Source organism: Culex quinquefasciatus, chromosome 3, assembly GCF_015732765.1.
Source record: "Culex quinquefasciatus strain JHB chromosome 3, VPISU_Cqui_1.0_pri_paternal, whole genome shotgun sequence".
Lineage (NCBI taxonomy): Eukaryota > Metazoa > Arthropoda > Insecta > Diptera > Culicidae > Culex > Culex quinquefasciatus.
The window spans coordinates 33,731,767-33,752,235 of record NC_051863.1 but is presented as its reverse complement, the minus strand read 5'-3'; the positions used below and the strand labels follow the sequence as shown (position 1 = coordinate 33,752,235).

The 20,469-nt window shown below is 34.3% G+C and overlaps 1 protein-coding gene across 3 annotated transcripts in view; it reads left to right on the top strand.

Annotated features, from left to right (window-relative positions):
- The first annotated feature begins 1,909 nt into the window (after positions 1 to 1,909).
- The window catches only part of LOC6050623 (probable serine/threonine-protein kinase tsuA), a 201,081-nt gene continuing 182,521 nt past the window's right edge, over positions 1,910 to 20,469 (top strand). For 2 of the 3 annotated variants that reach the window (XM_038265971.1, XM_038265969.1), the window contains exon 1: positions 1,910 to 2,293. The gene's annotated coding sequence lies outside the window, so the exon portion shown is untranslated. The remainder of the gene's footprint in view (positions 2,294 to 20,469) is intronic. The other variant, XM_038265970.1, reaches the window with a different exon arrangement.

Sequence of the window (20,469 nt, the reverse complement as noted above, 5' to 3'; positions counted from 1 at the left end):
CTGTTCTAAGTTCATTGCATTTGATATTTTGGTGTTTTTAGAAAAAAAAATTGGGCCCTTTTGAAGAACTTTTTCTTTGAATCATGCTGTTTTCGTGGGGAGTTGAAGCATAATTATTTATTTTTGAACCTTCGTTTTACACTTTTTGCAGGATTGGTTTGACTTTTTCTCATAAGGCTGATACACATATTTTTAAAAGTTTTTATCGTTTTGTTGTCCTGAAATTCAAAATTTGGTTAGAAATTAAGAAGTTCAAATTTGATTGAAAACGCATAAATAAGAGCAATACAATGTATTCTGAATAGTTTACAATCGATTTTACAAGAAAAATTTGCATGAAAAAAAATTTTTAGGTAAGATTTTTTTCCCATCGATGTTTTGGGTAAACCTTGAAGGGGGTAAGTTTATATCGAAAACTTGCAAAGTTAAATCTTATTTTCGTTCCTTGTAATAACAATTCGACTGTAATTTTATTTTGAAGGTAGATTTACAAATAAAATCAGGGGATTCAAACTTGTTTATTTGAGATCAAATGAATATTGTTTCATGAAGTTATGTTTGATGTTCAAGCACAGGATTGGCAGTATTTTTAAGAATTGCATTCCTGAGACTTGTGAAATTTTCACGAAATTTGAGTTTTCCCCGTAAATTGGACATTTCGTCGCCGTCGTGCTTTCTTGTCATGCGTGCATATTGGGCCAACAATGAATCATCTTTTGACCTTCACAGATCTCCAAAATTCCTGAGATATTCAATAAAAACCGAAAAACTCCGTGCATTGTTGTCACTTTTCATTTGAAAGATGTACACAGCAAAAAAAGTAGTAATCCAGCTGCGTGTAAAAGGCCTGGGTGTAAAGAAAATGTTGCATTATTTTATGAAGTTATATGTAATATTACACCCTGAAATAAGTAGCCCATCAATATGGGGAACCTACTTGTCCGAAATGTCAAGCTCATATATGCGTTTATCCTTTCCTCATCGGTCTGATGGCCGAGCGGGCTAAGGCGCCAGTCCGTACTGTTGGTGCTGGGTTTGAATCCCGTCGGTTGCAATTATTTTTTGTGTTTACAAAACTTGTACATGCAGCGTGTAATATTAAGTGTCTATTTTGACGAAGGTGATGTGCATGCTTTTGCATGCGATTTTACGATCGGATTTTTTGCTGTGTATCAATCTTGACACAGCCTTTTTCATGTTAATTACATTCTAACACGTGTAAAAAAGGAACAGAATAAAAAGAAATAGATAATACATAGAATTCTTTTTTTATTATTGTCACGATCAAAATTGTTTAGAAAAATGAAATAAGATTGAAGAATAATAGAAAAAAGAGTTTAGGACATTTTTTTGTAAATTTTATTTTTACATTTTCTAGGTAATTTCATAATTTTTTACGTTCCATGAAATTTTGTGAATGCGAAGCCGGTATGAGAATCGAAACATATTTAGTAAAGTTTCTGTTGCAGTTTTTGTCAGAAATTAAAATTAAATGATTATATCCGTTTCACTGAAAACGATTTGTCAGCGTAACGCTCGCTAACAAAACGAATCGTATCTTTTTTCTAAAGACTCATTAGTTATCTGGCTTTATTGACTAAGATTTTAAAAACCTTTCAATCGAACAACTCAATCGGTTCCAATCGATTTAATTCTAGTTCTAGTAGTTTGGTTTGATAACAAAACCCACCGTCAAAGGCTCTCCCTTTTCTCCAAAATTTCTCCCACTTAACCGCCATTTTGAATAACCCGTTACCCACCATAACACCCCCGCAACTGCCAGCACGTTACTGCCAGCACGACCCATGCAGCAGCGGCAGCCCGAAACCCGAACCGCGTTTGTTTGCGCAAACTTCGGCCTCTCCGTTGCTGTTGATTCCAGCTTCGTGCTGTTTGTGGTCGGCCCGCAACATGTTTGCTGTCGGTTCTTCGGCCGTCGCATGTACAGTTTTATCGCGTTCGCCAAGCCGTCCGGACCTGCTGCATTCCTCTGCGCCAAGTTACGCGGGGTCGTTCGTCGTCGTTGATTCGGTTTTCGGTTAGTGTTTCCTGTTTGGCTCACCAGTCGGAAGTCGGCTCGTTCGCGGTAATTCGGTAATCGTCGAGTGTAAATACGCGAAATTTCGCGGCGAGTTTAAGGAATTTTACGGTGGGGGGGGTTGTTGTGTTGCGGGTCCTGAAGGGGGTCGTGGTGGGTCATCGGTATGTGGTGGTGACCTGAAGTTCTGGAAGTGGTGAGCCAAAGGGTTGCTTCAATAGTTCTGCAACAGCGGTGCGTGCAGTGTTGTTTCCCGTAAGTTGCTGACGATGTGTAATGAGAAGAATCCAGTCGGTGGTTGTGTGTGACATATTTTTCCCCTTCTTCTGCATGGAGCCTTCTCCGTTTGGTTGGTTGGTCTCTTGGAGCGCTGTGGAAGCTCTTTTAGTTGTTGTTCGTTGGTCTCTTGTTTTTCTTTTCCCTTGCTGCTACGTACGTCCGTAGTCGTTGCCGTTGTTGTTGTTGTTGTTGCTCTTGAAGTTGTTGTTGCTGGTGCTGCTGCATTCCAGTCAGAAAAACTGCCAGCATATCAAAGTGTGTGATGGAGGCAGTCAGTTTTTAAAGTTGCTACGCGCGCGATAGTTTGTGTGGAGTTGAGTGTGGCTGGCTGTCGGCTATCGCTGTATTCGTGGCATTCGGTGCTCGTGGCTATCCATGTGTGAAGGCCAGGGGCCGGCCCAGGTTGGGGGTGGAAGAGCGCCAGACCAAAACATAATAAGCCACTGTAGAGAACCGGTAGTTAAAGTGATTCGTGGAAGGATGCAAGCCATCATCGTCGGTGGCACTGAAAGAGAGTTCAAGTCAGCGTAAGTCAGCTCGGCCGGGCAGTAAGTAACACAATGTGACGAACATGTAAACGACCCGGCCTGTTCGGCCCGGTATTGGGACTTGGGAGAATCGATAACGATACTATTTTTCCATTCACGGTAATCAATCATTCAGAAAGGGAGGTTGGGATATTGGTACGGGAAGCCGGGCATGGGAGTACGTTTTGAGTGCGCACTTGCCGGTTGGAAAACCACAAATCCATTTTCAATATTCTATTGTTTTGAGAGGGCTTAGCAAATCAAGTGGGGTTTAATTATGAACGCTGTGAATGTTGTGCAATATGTTGCATGATGGTTTCAATGGTGCACTTTGCAACATTGTTTTGGATGGTTGGATTTAATTCAAATTGGATTATATGCTTTTGGAATTATTATGCAAATGTTCTGCTTTCGTATAGGTGCTCAGCATTATTTTCTTACAGGATATTATTTTTTTACTCATAGAGAATTAAAAAAAAGTTGAAGTAATCCAACAGAGGCCAGCAAATTTCAGGGTAGATAAAAGATCAGACATTTGTTTTGTTTTAGCAATCGCCATCTATTGTTTTAATGTCGACCTAAAATAAAATGAAAATTATATATTTAACAGTAAAAAATAATGTAAATTTGGAAGCTGTAATTTAGGAAGGTCTAATATTACCTCTTTTATGATGTAATTTTACCTCAATTTAGACTGAAAAAGTGACATTACCCCAGAAAAGTGATAAAATTACACATTTCCAGTGGTAAAATTACACCTTTTTTCTGACATAAAAGATGTACCCCTTCCCAGATGTAATATTACCATGTTTTTTTTTTCTGTGTTGGTAAAAAAATAAAAGTTTGGCAAATCTTTAAAAATATTGCAGTATTCACTTACCAAAATATCATCCCAACTCTAAAATGTCATAATACAAAAGCATGGAAACATATTTTTGCGTATTTTTTTAGTGGCAAAAATTAGCTCTTGGTCGATTTGACGTGGAAACTGTTACTATTAAACATGAAAAGTTAAATACCGTCGTCTAGGGCGAGTCAGGACTACAATCTAAATAGGGACAGCATTGTTTAGATCACTTAAAGGTTTTAAATTTGGTAATCGATGTACACATTTTGTTGGTCTGAATCTGTTGTATCCCTAACCAACCAGAGAAATGAAAATGTTTTGCTCTAACATGGTTAAAACTGCTGTCCCAATTCGCCGCAGTTGCCGGTACGCAGTGTTTATTTTTTTCAGTTCCAGACAACGCAAATATTTCAAAAATTTAATGTCCCCAGTATAAGGTGAAGCTGAAATTTTTAGCACTTGTTTTGAAAAGCAATATTTTAAAAATGTGTTATTATTTGAACGTTGAATTGGCTATAGTTTATTAACTATGTTGACTATGTTTATATGTATGTATACAGCAATTCCCCACGAAAACAGCATGGGAAAAAAACAAAAGTGCTCGGATCGGGCTCAAAATTTGTCTGGGGGTTCCCTGGCCGAAATAATAAGACCCGTATTTTTTTGTTTGGCCATTAGGGTGACCTACGTCGTGTTAGGGTGGTCTGAAAAATTGCCATTTTCGTCGATTTACGCAAAAACCACTTTTTTCGAGAAATCATAACTCCTCGCCATTTTAACCGATTTCAATTGTCTTATACGCAAATGAAAGGTGATAAGTTGGCCTTTAAAAGAAAAATAGTAAGAAGCTTTAAAAATCTAGCCTAACATATGACAAGGGCGTATGAAACTTTAAAATGCCGTTTTGACGGTGTCTGGACCAAAAAGCCTATGTCTGGAAATATTTTTATCGGATGCGTCTTTTAATTACGAAAATTTTGGTACTCAAACATTTATAGGTTATCGCTGAAATTTTAAAGTTATCGCAGTTTTAGTGAAAAAAGTTATCGACGAAAATGGCCATTTTTCAGACCACCCTAACACGGCGTAGGTCACCCTAATGGCCAAACAAAAAAATACGGGTCTAATTATTTCGGCCAGGGAAACCCCAGAAAAATTTTGTGCCCGATCCGAGCACTTTTGTTTTTTTCCATGCTGTTTTCGTGGGGAATTGCTGTATATGTATTAGGGTGGAATCTAGTTATATGCGAAAATTGAGAATGATTAAAATCCAATCAGCAACACATTTTTGGATCCCTTTTAGGGTCCCAAACAACCCCCCAAAATTTGGTAGCGATTGGTTAAGCCCACGATTGGCGCAATGCGATTGAAATTTGTATGGAAATTACTATGGTGACTGAATTTACAAAATTCATGTTTTATTATTCTATTAAACCAACACCCTAGCAGTGTACCCCTGGATGTCCTGAACAACTCTCCCAAAGAAAGTATAGTGCTAAAGTGCGTCATAAAACAGATATAGAGTTTTCAAAAGTAGTGTATTGAAATAATCAGTAAAACTCAAATATTCTGCCAGCATTGCCTAAGGAACCATGGAATACAAAATAGACATAACTGTTCTTATATTTTTATGCCCAAATCTATTATTATCAGAAGACATTATTTAGTTAAGTTGCACCCCAAATTCTCAAATATATCATAGCAGGGGTGACCAAAGTATGGCCCGCGGGCCAAACGTGGCCCGCGAAGTGATTTTTTGTGGCCCGCGAATCCATTTTGAATAATCATGAAAAATGGCCCGCTGATCACTTGTAAAGTGATTTTGTACTTTTTTTCAAAATTAAGGTATTTAAAACTTTTGATAATCTTTTTTACTTTTTGTTGATAATGTGTGATAAAAGTGAAACTAGTAAATATTCATCAAACTTTTTTGGAAATCCAGGCTTTCAGGATTAAGGCAGACTAAATTATGAAATAGGAAGAAATATGGCTGTTGCAAGTGACTCGAAAAATCACAAGCAAAAATATTTTTTCGAAAAATTTCAAAATATCCCTAGAAATTTTAGTGCAATCAGCTGAAATCAATTAAAAATGCAATCCTCTGCGTTTAGAATCTTTTTGAGCATGTTCTGGTATTCAAAAAAATGATTCAAGTAAATTTTTGATGAATAAATGTTTTTTCGCTGAAATGTCGAATCTTACATTTTTTGAAAATAATGTTTGCAATTCAACTTTACGGGTGCTCAAAACATTTTCTAACATTTTTTTTTGTTGAAATGTTGAAATTCTGGGTTTTAATCGATTTTAGTTACACTAAATTTAAAGAAAAAAAAATTATGCCGCTGCAAAAAAGGCAAAAAACATGCCGCCATTTTCAAAATATAAAAAAAACTTTAAAATTGTATTGAGAACACAAGTAAATTCAGATCAAACCATATTTTTTGTCAAATTCCTAAAACAATTTAAATAAACAATACATATAAAAGCCATACTATGTTTTCTATTATTTTTAATTAACAAAAACTTTGAAAAAATACAAAAAAAATAAAAATTATATCTCATTTGGCCCGCAAGCTAATTTGAGCTTCAAAATTGGCCCAGCCTCCAAAAACTTTGAGCACCCCTGCATTATAGTTTTCGAAAAATTCCGCTTGACTTGGCAAAAAGTAGGTATTTTTTTCGAGTATTTCGAAATGTCTGCAATTTGGCACCAGACTGTCTTCGGGTAAGTTGTTCAAGACATTAAGGGCTATACTTCTACGGTGTTAGTTTCATGAAATAATAAAACATGAATTTTGAAAATTTAAAAATGTGAAAATGCAAGTTTCCCCATATTAATTTCCATAAAAATGTCATTCGCTTTGCACCAATCGTGGGTAGGACTAATCGCTAGACTCTAAAAGGGACCCAAAAAATGTGTTGCTGAAAAAAACAATTTTCGATTCCTCCCTAATATGTATACAACTCGTCGCAAAACTTGATTTTTCCAGCACTCGTTGTATTTATCCATTCTGGCAAACCTGGTTGGATAAATGTACGACTTGTACTGAAAGAATTTTTTTGCAACATGTTGCATAAACTACATTGTTAACAGTTTTAGAGTTTTTTTTGAGTAGGTCTTATAAACATATGAAAGACAATAGCTTTAAGGACATTTTTTTTTCATTTTTTTTTATATTTTATTTATCGTTAAAAATTGTTTTGTGGAATAATTTTAAAATTTAAAATAAACATGAGAATGAAATAATTCGGCTTGAATTTTTAATTTTAATTTCTTTACTGACATTATCAGAAAATATGACAAAATAATTATTTTTTAACTTTCAACCAATCAATAGTTTCCCTAAATTGAAGAATGTGGAAATGCTATTTTTCTCAAAACTTAAACTGTAAGAGGATGTACCTCAGCGACCAGCAGTCCGTTTACAAAGTCTAATGTCAAATATTGCTGCCTATTTTTTTCGCAAACATCGTGACATTCGTGAAATTCCACAATTCCCGCGAAATCTGATAAAATTCACACAAAAAAATGACAAAATATTCATTCATTTCAACTCTTTTCAATTGAACTCTAATATTTGAATGAAACCCAAAATGTAATCTGAAATTAATGCTTTGAATACCTAAGGCCGTTGCAAATATTCTTCAAAGTTTATGTCGCCACGCCCCCCTTTCCGTGCGTCATGGTTGGGCCGAAAATATGCGGGCTAATTTTTTTTCAAGAGCTTCAAAATTGTATTATATATTAGAGCTCTTCTAAGATTCTAATAGCCAGAATCGCAAATAAAATATATTTTCGTCAATACTTAGATATTTTGAAAACCAGTGTTGATACCTTGGCTTGTAACATTTTTTTATTTTGTTTTTTTTTTTCTTCACAGTATTCTTTTTTAAAGCATAACTGAGTATTGTTTGCTAAAAATTGCTTTAAATTTGATATTTAGTTCTTTTTAATACACAATTTTAGCATTTTATCGTTCCGTGAAAACTTTGTAATTTGTTTTTTTTTTTTTTCGAACCAGTAGTCCCCTGAAAATGGCATTTTATTCTTGCTTCAAAAATCACTAAGGCTTATTTATTATATATATTTAAAAATTGAGCAATTCAATTTCCAGAACATATATAATTCTAATAATACCTATTTCATTTCATTTCTTTCATTTCTTATTCACATAGAGTATGGAAATATACTTTCAAATTACTGCACTTTGTTGAGATTTTGAAGAGCACTTTTCTTAAATATTATTTAATTCTAGAGTTTATTGAATCATTTATAAGCTATTGTGTTTTATACATTTATAAGTCCATTAAAAAACGTTATTTAATCCACCTTTAAGTAGTTAATGCGTTCCTGACACTAGTATAGTAAATCCATTTATTCAAAATAGCATCATTCTCTCTTAACATGTTTAAACAATTAAGCTGCATTGCTTCATTGACAGCGTTCTCAGATTTTCAATTTTTGGGCTCATTGCAAAGCTCTTTTCATAACGAATTCAACGATGGGTCGCATTAAAGACCCGGACAATGTTTTCATCAAAATATCTGATAACCGGCATAAACTAAGAGTATAAATGACACTTAAGTGCTTATAACTTTTGATAGGGTTGTCAGATCTTCAATATTTGGACTCGTTAGAAAAATATTTTATTTACCGATCTAAAAATGTAGGGTACGTTATCCATTAGTGGACCTCTTTCCTATAGTGGACCCTCTGAAGGGTTTTTGATGAAAAAGTCAATAAAATCACAATTTCAAGCGTGTTATTGTCTACAAATCTTTTATTTGGCATGTTCAGCATCATTTAAACCAATGTTGACTGATATTTAACTGTCCTTTTCACCAAAATAAGTGTTTTGAGTTCGACATCTGAAATCAGCCATGGCCACTAGCATTTTCACAACAAAACTGCATTTATATTTTATGATTGAATTAACTATCCAATCATTTTTTGACTGATTATTTAACTTCAGCAAGTCGAAATAATGTAAGTTTAAGGAACTTTACTAAAATAAAGCGAAGAACTGCTCATTTTCGGGCAAAAATTAGAGGGGTCCAATATAGGACAACGAAAATCAAACTTTTCCGAAAGTGGACCCCTGTTAATTAAATCTTCAAAAATAAAGAAAACTGTGTATTTAAGCAAAAGTTTCTCTTAAACATACAATAAATGCTTGTTGTTATCAACCTAAACGCATATATTTTTCAATTATGAGTATAAATATAGCTGTTTCATGTTAAAAGTACCAAAAATGCTGAAGCCGTAAAAAAATATAATTAATCAAAACTATAGTCAATTATACTTAACTGAAGCATCATAATTGCAGTTTGAAATGATATTTTATAATAATAAATCAAGAACAAAACTGTTTTTTTTTTAAATAAACATGCGTGGTTTTATCAGCAACTGTAAACAAATCTATTGTTTAGTTTTGGTCAACCATTTATGTAATTAATATGAAAAAATGTGCATCAAAATTAATTTTTTTAAATTATTTTATGTTTACAGTGGATTTTGAAACGTTTTCTCTGATCTTTTTCGTTAATAAATGTGTTTAAATGTCTGTTTCGTTTTGTTGTTGTTTGGAGCCAAATTTGTTAACAAAACAAATTTGTTTATGATAAAAAGTGAGCAGAATCCATCTTTTATTCATTATATCTATCATTAGACCTACACCATGCATCAAAACATCAAATATCGGTTAAATTTGGTTTAAAAATAACAGTTTGCCTATAGTGGACCCGGGTCCACAATTGGATTATGGACCCGGGTCCACTATAGGAAAAGGGGGTCCATGAAAGGAAAAAAACTTTTTTTCCAATGGCTATTTTTCTGCTCAAAAACAAGTAACTGATGAAACAAATAGTCAAAATTGTTCAAAAGAGTTTCAGTTTTCATTGTTTTGTACAAAGGGTTATGAAAAAGTGCTTAAAATATTGAAAATTTGTGAAAAATGTGCTTCGGCTCTACTAGGGGGTCCACTAATGGTTAAAATACCCTATAACATGAAGGGTTTCCTTACAAAAACAACCCTTTTTACAATGTTCCGGACTTTAGTCTAAATCGTTTTTTGCATAACTTTTGAAGTACTTAACTAAACTTCACAATTCGCAATAGCAACTTATGGGACCTCAAGACTGATCGAATGAGACCAATACGGACAAAATCGGTTCAGCCAGTACCGAAATAATCGCGTGACAATTTTTTGATCAACATCCCACCACACACACAGATATTTGCTCAGAATTTGATTCTGAGATGTATACGTGAAGGTGGGTTTACGAGCTCAAAGTACGAAGTTTAGTTTTCGAGTTATTTTTTAGCCTTTCCTCATTGAGGTGAGGAGGGCAAAAACTCTAGATTTCTTAAAATGGTGTACTAAAATGTGGTTTGACCATATGTTCAATACTTTCCACACACTTTTTTTCCAATAATTGAAGCGGATTTTGAAGAATCCTAAATTTAGCACAAAAGATGTTTTTTAAGTCGTTCAAATAAATCAAGAATAAATCGAATATCAACAAAACACCTATTTTGGAATTCAACCTTCAGTTATTAAAAACGATATGACAAAATTGGATTCTTTTTCAACTTTTCTTATGATGTGAAATTGTTGCTTTTCGTACAGGGAAAGTATGTGCATTTAGAATGTTTCAGTCGAACAAAATAAATAAATATTTTTGAAATTATATAAATTAGATTCAACATAACCTTTTTAAAAGTGTTGCCAAACGATTATTCAATGAATCCAACCAGAAATCCACTCTATATTTAATTTGAAAGTTTTAATCCCGCTCGCTTCTGCCTGGTTAGCTTCGCGGAAATTTTAAATGATCGCAATGGTATTCACTCATTTAATCAAAAACATTTGCCACAGCTGGAAATGGAAACTATGTTCGCAAATGTAGCCCCGTCTGGCTACACGTTTTCCAAAACCCAAAAAAAAAGTTGTTCAAAACTGCCAGTTGCTGCTCGCAGCAGCAGCGGAGCGACCGCATTTAATTAAAATTTCAATAAAAGCCAAATTTCCACCAGAGTGATGATTCTGTTAGCGAACTTTTCCACCACGGGATAAACAACACTGCGCGCGAATAATAGTGTGTGTGTGTGATCTGGTAATGTTTGAAATTCAAGAACATTGAAGTGCGCGTGGCTTTGAAGTCGATTCAGGTGAATTGGAACAGGAACTAAATCTGGAGTTTTTTTTAAAAGGTCCAATAAACCATATTTCCAGTTTTTTGCTTTTTGGGTGTTTTTGAAACCGCCTTGAGTCAGGGGTATTAAAAAACACCCAAAAAGCAAAAACTAAAAATTTGGTTTATTGGACCTTTTCAAAAAAAAAAAAAACTCCAGAAATGCTTATGGAAAAGTTTCTCAGATATTTCTATATTTAAAGATGAATTTGTCCAAATGTCAACTCTACAATGCTATAATTTATCAATTTGGTCCTTGCGTCACTTTGTACTATCGTGACAATACTATCGATATTCAATATTCATAATGTTCAAACATTCTTGCTCTAACGTTTCATGGCCACCGGAATGGAAATCTGACTGAGGACCGGCAATCGAACCGCCCACGGTACGATTCATAGTGCACCAAAACAAACACACACACTCTTATATACAAACATACTTTGCCGAGATCGTGAAAACCTGTTAAAACAACAACAACAACAACACACACAAACAAACAAACAGCAGAACTACTAACTGCTTTCATCATTCATATGTGTACCAAGTGAGAGTGAGTGTGAGCAAGAGAGGGAGCGGTGCAACGCATTGAAAATTCCTTTTGCAGATTCATTTGTGAATTGTTTTTCCAACCTTGTTTTTTGTTTTGTTTTTGCTCAATTCTTATTTTCACGTTTGCCTCTATTCGTTGGCCATTATTGTGCTCGTGTTGTGCAAGCTTTTGATTCCAAGCTGATGATGGGTGACGAAAATGGGTGCCCCTCTTTACACTGGAACGCATTTTCATCAGTAAAAATTGTATTCAAATCAAAATGATTTTTTTTATATCTACAATTAAGACGAAAACAGCTGCCTTCACCCTAATACCTTTAAGGTGCAGCGAAATGGCACCATTTTAGCTGCAGGCATTTATTGTTTGTTTGTACCTGTAAAATTGTTTTGTTTTATTTCTACGCTATTGTGTGTGTGTGTGCGCGACACCGCTTCAGTTCAGCAGAACGTTTTGGAAAAGTGATTTTGTTTTCCCTTTCCTCTTGATTGCTGCGGATCCTCCCGCTTGGGTTGTCCCCCTCCCCCCTCAAAGAGCTTACCAAATGATGTCTGTCAATTTGTTGATACTGTTGTTAAGGGGGGGCGTGGACACAGTTTTTCACAGAATAATTTGTTTTAGACGAGTTTGCTCAACATTACTGCAGACTGCAGAAGGCTGCCGGGGAATGTCGAACGGGGGTGAAAAGTTTCCGACTTTGTTGTTCTCCAAATAAAACGGTATTGCTCTGGATGAATTTTGCATTTTTTGTTGTGGATTTTCTCAATTTTGCGGTACGTGTAACATTCTTAAAATTGAGTACTTTCCGTGAAAAAAATGTCATCTGTTAAAATCTGCATTATTTTTTGATCTTTTCTTATTGTTAGTCTGAGATGCTTAATAAAATTTTTGTAATTTTTTATATCTGCAATATTTATTTAAACAAATATTTTTTTTTTCAAATTGTACCAATTTTTTTTAGAAATGATCTCAAAAATTAAAAGAAAACCCTTTAATAAGGCAATTTAAAATTATGTTTCATATTTTGGTCCTTCCTCCTCCACAATTTCCCCAAAAAATCAGGGGGTTAAAGTGTTTTTTTTTTTCTTTCTCTAAAACTTATATTTTCATTGAAAAAACTTGTAAAATCGAAGTATAATCTATTCAGAAAGCATGCACGCATTGCAATGCTTATTCATGTATTTGGGTAACTCTGCCCACTCACACAAAATCAGAAAATGTTGCCCCGACCCCTCTTAGATTTGCGTAAAACTTTGTCCTAAATAGTAACTTTTGTCACTGATTACGAATCCGAGCTTCATTCAAAAAAAGACATGTCTTTCAATAATATGTGGTCTGCAATGGTACTGGTTTGGAAATTTGGTCTAAAAGAAACTATTATGAAAAATTGGACGCTCGTTGTGAAGGCGTTCTCAGAATTTCTAAAAAACCGTATTTTTTGCCGGTGGTTTCAAAATTCTACCATTTTTCTTATTCAACTGTTTTGGCACATGTCATTTTATGAGAATTTTTTTGAACATTTATAAACAAGGTTTACCGAGTTGGATTAATACGTCGAGTGCTGAAAAAATGAAGTTTTGATACGAGTTCCATACAACATTTTTTGCAATTCCGAAAACACCCTTTGAGCATCCAACACAATCAAGAAATTCTCTCAGATTTCGGTCATGATTTTTTTTTGTATTTTTTAATCTGGCTGAAACTTTTTTGGTGCCATCGGTATGCCCAAAGAAGCCATTTTGCATCATTAGTTTGTCCATATAATTTTCCATACAAATTCGGCAGCTGTCCATACCAAAAATGATGCATGAAAATTCAAAAATCTGTATCTTTTGAAGTAATTTTTTGATTGATTTGGTGTCTTCGGCAAAGTTGTAGGTATGGATAAGGACTACACTGAACAAAAATACACGTTAAAAAAATTTATGATTTTTCATTTCACAAAAACTTGATTTGCAAGAAAACACTATTTTTTAAATTTTTATTTTTTGATATGATTGATTTGGGACATAAAATGTAAACTTTTTTTTAACAGTCATAATATCTACGTTTTTTTTAAATTAAATTTGTTATGTTTTTCAAGCTTACAAATATAGAATTAGCTCGATACTGTTAATTGGTGATAATCTATACTTCAATCTGAACAAAAACAGCGTTTTTTAGTTAGTTTAAAAAATACTAAGAATTGTTGTTTTTTGTTGTGCTTTGGATCTTTAATGAACCATAATTTTTAATCTAATGTCATATCAATTATTTCATATTAATCATCTTCAATTTTTTTTTAATTTCTTCTATTTTTCATATGAAATTACTTCTAATGCTTAAAGAAATTCATTGAAACTGTAAAAAAGAAACGAAAACAAATAAAATGATACCATTCAATGTAAAATTTTACAAAAGTTTATAATTTCATGTTAAAAAAAAATATTAAAAAATTATCTTTAAGCTACTACCGCCAACTAAGGGAAATCGGGACTGCAGTCTGAATAGGTTCAGGATATTTTTGAGTAATAAATTAGAAAATCGGTGTACCACTTATTTTGTTTATTTAAAAAAAAAATAACAGAACATTATGCAAAAAATATTGGCTTAAACAGCTGTCCTAATTTGCTCCAGATGCCGATGTTTGGTGAAAAATAATAAAATATTTTTTCAAGTTTAATACCATCACTAAACGTAAATATTTATAAAAATAAATAAATTTTAATGTAAAATATTTAAAACACTAAGCATTCTGTGGATCCGTACGTTAAAATATTAATATTTTTTCCTTTTAAGCCAAATAAATGTTGATATGTGCCGAATACAAATTTGTTAATGATTTAAAATTCTTTTCGATTACTAAGTATTCATTCATCTATTTCCACAACCAAATCTGAGTTTCCAGACCAAAAAATTATATTTTTTTTCAATTTCGGGAATTCCCGGGACAAAATATACAAAAAATCCCGGAATTCTAGATTCCCGGTTTGAGGAAAATCCTGGGATTTTTGTCCCGGAAATTCCCGGGATGGGCGCACCAGTTTTAAACTTTTGAATCAATCCTGATTTTTTCAAAAAATCGAAATATTGCAAATTGATGTTTTCTAAGTCTCACCCAAAAATCCCATTTTTTTCTATTGTCGATATCTCAGCAACTAATGGTCTGATTGAGAATGCTAAAATATGAAACATTCGTGGAATTTTCCGTTCTTTACGAAAACAGTATTTTCAAAATGGTCAAATCAAGACTAAAATTTTAAAAGGGTGTAAAAGCAACTTTACGAAATTGCGTTTTTTTTCGCTAAAATTGAACAAATGCTGATAGTTTATTTGGAGAAAATATTCTGTGAACTCTTGTATACAAAGAGTAGATTTGGTAAAATGTTCAAGGTTAAGTAATTTAGCGATGCTTTTAGAGTCTTTGTTTAAAAAAATGCAATAGACTCACCCCCAGAAATTGTAAGTACAATCAGTTGGAAACAATTAAAAATGCATTGTCCTGCGTTTATACTTATTTTTAACATGTTTGTGTCGAATAAAACATATTTTGAGTTTTTTGAATTTTCAATGTACAATATCGCAAAAACAAATGATTTCGCAAAAAAAAGGATTTTCATTCAAATAAATTTTACTACTGTATCATGCATTTTGAATGCCTTTTTTCATTGAATTTTTGAAATACTGGATTGAAATTTCAATCTTTATTTTTTTTTTGTTATTTTTGTTTACCTTCCCCCATAGCAAAGTGACAAAAAATTTGAAAAATATTTGCATCAACCTTAATAATACAAATAACTAAAAAAAAATTGTCAGTCTGGAATTAAATTTAAAAAAAATCAATCATGTGAAAATGGTTCAAAAGACCACACGAAAATTATAGACTAGTTAAAAAAAGATTGTTGAGTCATTATGCCCCATGAAATTTAATTCTCAATAAAAAAACTAACCTAATCCACCTATGTGGTTGATGCCTTCCTCAATTTTTACCAAAAATGGGTAATATGAGTGGTTTGGACACACATTTCAGCTTTTTTTAGTTCCAGAAAAAACAGATATAACTTATGTGGTAATAATTTGAGGCAGGCTTGCCAGATCTTCAATAATTTTGACTCATTGGAAAGGCCTTTCAATTACCTAACCAACGATGGGTCGGATGATGGATCCGGACATAGTTTACATTCATTTAAGTGAGATCCGGCTTCAAAAAAGTACATAAATATCACTTAAGTGATCTTAACTCGAGACAGGGTTGCCAGATCTTCAATGTTTTGGACTCGTTGGAAAAGCCTCTCAATTGCCTAATCAACGATGGGTCGGATGATGGATCCGGACATAGTTTACATACATTTAGGTGAGATCCGGCTTTAAAAAAGTACATAAATATCACTTAAGTGGTCATAACTCGAGACAGGGTTGCCAGATATTCAATGTTTTGGACTCATTGGAAAGGCCTCTCAATTGCCTAATCAACGATGGGTCGGATGATGGATCCAGACATAGTTTACATACATTGAAGCGGGATCCGGCTTCAAAAAAGTACATAAATATCACTTAAGTGGTCATAACTCGAGACAGGGTTGCCAGATCTTCAATAATTTTGACTCATTGGAAAGGCCTTTCAATTACCTAACCAACGATGGTTCGGATGATGGATCCGGACATAGTTTACATACATTTAGGTGAGATCCGGCTTTAAAAAAGTACATAAATATCACTTAAGTGATCATAACTCGAGACAGGGTTGCCAGATCTTCAATGTTTGGACTCGTTGGAAAGGCCTCTCAATTGCCTAATCAACGATGGGTCGGATGATGGATCCGGACATAGTTTATATACATTTAAGTGAGATCCGGCTTTAAAAAAGTACATAATTATCACTTAAGTGGTCATAACTCGAGACAGGGTTGCCAGATATTCAATGTTTTGGACTCATTGGAAAGGCCTCTCAATTGCCTAATCAACGATGGGTCGGATGATGGATCCGGACATAGTTTACATACATTTAAGTGAGATCCGGCTTTAAAAAAGTACATAAATATCACTTAAGTGGTCATAACTCGAGACAGGGTTGCCAGACCTTCAATAATTTTGACTCATTGGAAAAACCTTTCAATTACCTAACCAACGATGGGTCGGATGATGGATCCGGACATAGTTTACATACATTTAGGTGAGATCCGGCTTTAAAAAAGTACATAAATATCACTTAAGTGATCATAACTCGAGACAGGGTTGCCAGATCTTCAATAATTTTGACTCATTGGAAAGGCCTTTCAATTACCTAACCAACGATGGGTTGGATGATGGATCCGGACATAGTTTACATACATTTAAGTGAGATCCGGCTTTAAAAAAGTACATAAATATCACTTAAGTGGTCATAACTCGAGACAGGGTTGCCAGATCTTCAATAATTTTGACTCATTGGAAAGGCCTTTCAATTACCTAACCAACGATGGGTCGGATGATGGATCCGGACATAGTTTACATACATTTAGGTGAGATCCGGCTTTAAAAAAGTACATAAATATCACTTAAGTGATCATAACTCGAGACAGGGTTGCCAGATCTTCAATAATTTTGACTCATTGGAAAGGCCTTTCAATTACCTAACCAACGATGGGTTGGATGATGGATCCGGACATAGTTTACATACATTTAAGTGAGATCCGGCTTTAAAAAAGTACATAAATATCACTTAAGTGGTCTTAACTCGAGACAGGGTTGCCAGATCTTCAATGTTTTGGACTCGTTGGAAAGGCCTCTCAACTGCCTAATCAACGATGGGTCGGATGATGGATCCGGACATAGTTTACATACATTTAGGTGAGATCCGGCTTTAAAAAAGTACATAAATATCACTTAAGTGGTCATAACTCGAGACAGGGTTGCCAGATATTCAATAATTTTGACTCATTGGAAAGGCCTTTCAATTACCTAACCAACGATGGGTCGGATGATGGATCCGGACATAGTTTACATACGTTTAGGTGAGATCCGGCTTTAAAAAGGTACATAAATATCACTTAAGTGGTCATAACTCGAGACAGGGTTGCCAGATCTTCAATGTTTTGGACTCATTGGAAAGGCCTCTCAATTACCTAACCAACGATGGGTCGGATGATGGATTCGGACATAGTTTACATACATTTAAGTGAGATCCGGTTTCAAAAAAGTACATAAATATCACTTAAGTGGTCATAACTCGAGACAGGGTTGCCAGATCTTCAATGTTTTGGACTCATTGGAAAGGCCTTTCAATTACCTAACCAACGATGGGTCGGATGATGAATCCGGACATCGTTTACGTGCATATAATTGAGATCCGGATATTTGCGAAAACACGTTTTTATACATAACTTTTGAACTACTTATCGAAACTTCAAACAATTCAATAGCGATGTATGGGACCTTAAGCCAAGTCGAATGCAACTGGTTCGATCAAAATCGGTTCAGCCAGTGCTGAGAAAACTCAGTGAGAATTTTGGTCACATACATACATACATACACACACATACACACACACATACACACACACATACACACACACAGACATTTTTTCAGTTTTTGATTCTGAGTCGATATGTACACATGAAGGTGGGTCTAGGAGCTTTTAATAAAAAGTTCATTTTCAGAGCAGGATTATAGCCTTACCTCAGTGAGGAAGGCAAAAAGGTTTTCCATTGCAATTCTCAGATACCTAATTGGCCATTGCAAATTTTTTTTCAAGTTTTTGTCCCTATCCCCCAATTCAAAAGTTTCTCAAAAAATCAGAAGAGGAGGGGGGGAGCAAAAAATTTACTGATTATAATATAAATTGACTTTAAAAAAAATATGTACAATCGGTTCTTATCTATAAAATTAAGGATACATTGAATAATCATCAAATCTGCATTTTCAATGAAATAGAGCATTTTGAATTTATCTATTTTTTCAAATTTTGGGACCGCATATCGTAAAAAGATGTGAAACTTAGGGTTCATCCATAAACCACGTAGACACTTTTTTGAAGTGGGAATCAAATGTTTTCATGAAATCACTGAAATTATGCAAATTTGTGACAGAGGCATAATTCAAATGCTGTTTAAATTATTCTGTGCTATTCTCTGCTCTGCTTAGCTTGAAATTTGAAACTTGATTCTCCCTTGACCTTGACCAGAACTAAAGGATAAAAAGTTTATAAAAAATTGGTACCAGCCTTATGATTCTTTATAAAAATACACTTGAACAAACATAAAAAATGCAATTTTTCCCTAATATTTATAAACAAGATGGTTAACACATTTTTGGAAAGTCTGTTGGAAATTTTGTTGTGATCAAAACAGTTATCTATTAAAAAAAATCTTCTGCTTTGTATTAATTTCACGCACCAAAATCGGTTTCCAAAATCGTAAACAAACGTTCATGAAATGGGAGCCTTATGTCCACGGTTCTCAAATGTTTAACGCTTATTTAACGGTGCACAGCAACCATAGTTTTTTGCACCAAGATTATCTTCAAAACTACGGAAAATTATTAATTTTATAGTTGATTCATCCTCTTATGTAGTGTCTACCTAATTATTTGCAACTAAACAAAGTTTTACTATTTTTTTTGTAATCACAACAACAGCAGGATTGGGTCCGTAAGTTTGTCAATTTTCGAAAAAGAAGACAACATTTTTATCAAATTTTGTTAAATATGCCTGAAAAACTTTAGGATGGCATTATTCGTCAATTTATAGAAAAAACAAATATTTGGTTAGAGTCCACGAATCAAATCCATAGGTGAATCAACTCTCAACCTTCTATTTTCGGCCATCACTTTCGAAAAAACTGAAACTTTTCGTCACCAGACAAGACTAACAACTTTGCCAGAGTCGAGAGAAGATAAAAAGACCGATTCCGATTTGCATAAAAAGCAGATTATCTACGTGATTGGAAAAGAAAAGTTTCCCCTTGGCCGCCACCGTCGTCGTCGTCGTCCAACGATGTCGTCAAGTTTGGAGTTTAATTTTTCTTTTCGGGGTTTTTATTTCACGTCGAAACGGTTCGTGTTGGTCACCGGAGCTTTTCTTTTGTCCGTGTGTTCCTTCCGCGCGCCGGTCGGTGGCTGTCAGCGGCTTCTCATGGCCAATGGCGCAATAGTCGGGGGACCCAGAGAGTGGACGCCACCTTGGGCGGGCAGCTCACGCGAAAGTTCTCCGCAGCTTAAGGCCATGAACAATATACCTGGGGCGGCAGGCGCACGTGTACCTATCCATAGCTAACCTTTACCTGCAAACCACTACTTTGCGACTTTGTGTGTGTTTTTCGGGGTGCTCTATATAAGTGTATACAACGACAAAGTTTCGATTTTCCGTCCGTTGTTTCGCGTTGAATGCGCAAGGTTTTCCACGACGGAAAATAATAAGAAAGGGAAAATATGAAGAAAATGGGTGGAAAAACTACTGCAGAAAGGAAACACAGTTTATCATAGTGCCTACACCGCATTAATCATACATACATTTTGGGAACGGTGAAGGTGAGCACCCGTGGTTGCCTGGGAGCTCAATTAGAGCAAATTGGGGGATACAAAAAAAGGAACACAGTTGTATTTGTTCTGCAAATTTCTATGATATTTTCTGATATAAAGGAAATAATATTAAGTAAATTTTGGTTTAAAACTGAGCTGAAAAATTTTTTTGCTTTGAAAAAAGTAATTCGAATAGCTGATCATTGTTACATTCTTTAAAAAATCCTGCAAAGTTAGTACATTTTTGTATTTTTATCGATGAAAAATGTGTTTTTTTGGCTTTTTTACTGAGTACGTCATCAAACCAGGGTTTCAACTTTACATAAAAGTCTCGATCGATTTTTTTGTATTTTTTAATCCGACTGAAACTTTTTTGGTGCCTTCGGTATGCCCAAAGAAGCCATTTTCAATATAATTTTCCATATAAATTTGGCTGTCCATACAAAAATGATGTATGAAAATTCAAAAATCTGTATCTTTTGAAGGAATTTTTTGATCGATTTGGTGTCTTAGGCAAAGTTGTAGGTATGGATATGGACTACACTGGAAAAAAATGATA